Here is a 1317-nt window from a genome sequence, read left to right as displayed (position 1 = left end):
TTCCAACCAAGAACTTGACCTTTGCCAATCTGTGTCTTCCAAGTGACCCAATGTAACCCAAACAAAGTTGCAGTATATAAAATCGTCCCTCAGTATTCGTGGAGTGTTAGTGGCAGGATCCACCTTGTGGACACCAAAATCTGCAGATGCTCATGACCCATATATAAAATGGCATAGTATTTTCATATAACCGATGCACATCCTCCTGTATGCTTTAAATAATATTGAGTACTTATAATACCTAATACAATGTAAATGTTATGTAAATAGTTATTATACCTTTTTAATGTAATTTTTATTGTATTGACATTTTTATTCTCCTTTAAAAATATTTTTGATCCAAGATTCATGGGATCTACAGATACAGAACCCGTGAATATGGTGCACTGGTTGTATGTAATCTTATAGCCCCAGTGAAGTGCTATCATTGCTATGCTATGTGAAGTTCAAGTCTAAGGAATCTTGACTTTAGCATCTCTGTATGCCCCCTTTCAAAACACTGCTAATGCTTCTTTAGGGATTTTTCCCCCATACTAACCTTTGTGTGCATATTTAGATATGTATTTCATGTAGTGATAGCTCCCCATAGTACTGATGGTAATTGATTATAATAAGGGTTGGGTAAACTACATCAGTATTTTGACAAACTTTCTGATTATTATATGTTCTACATACAATTACTGATAAATAGAAAATAGAAAAATTTTAAATCCTCTAGAATGCCAACTCCCAGAGCTAACCATTATAAATTATTCAAAATTTTTGGTAGAATTTATTTAATAGATTTTTTAGATAAAATTGCAATAATACAGTACATATAATGTGTGTATATTTGAGTATAGTTTTTTTGTCTTTAAGTTTTCTTTAAAAAACATATTTTTTAATAGCTGAAGATAGTCCACTGTACGAAACTACTTGAGTATATTTGAAAGTAAAAATAAGCTAGAATTCAGCCAAACTTCTCTTTCTATAAGGCAGCAGTGAATGTACTTCAGGTACAATTCACTGTGGAATCCTAGACTCATAGAGTTGGAAAGGACCTCCAAGGTCATGCATGAACATGAGAAGGCTCCAGAGAAACTCGTGAATTTTGTTATCTTTTTCTCAGTAGTATAACCATGATAGAAACCAACTTCATTTGAGAACTAAAGGTAATTAGTCCTAGCTATAGCCATAACTTTTTGTATTGTGAATGATGGGTGGCTGACTTTTAGTAATTTATTCTAGATAAAAACCTAATGCAAAATTTTGCCTTAGGAAGTTCGTATTTGTGAACATTTTACACTGAAAAGAGGTGCCATGGGTTATTTCTAATTA

The sequence above is a fragment of the Mandrillus leucophaeus genome, unplaced genomic scaffold, assembly GCF_000951045.1.
Source record: "Mandrillus leucophaeus isolate KB7577 unplaced genomic scaffold, Mleu.le_1.0 Scaffold40, whole genome shotgun sequence".
Lineage (NCBI taxonomy): Eukaryota > Metazoa > Chordata > Mammalia > Primates > Cercopithecidae > Mandrillus > Mandrillus leucophaeus.
Note: the sequence above shows the minus strand (reverse complement) of the source record.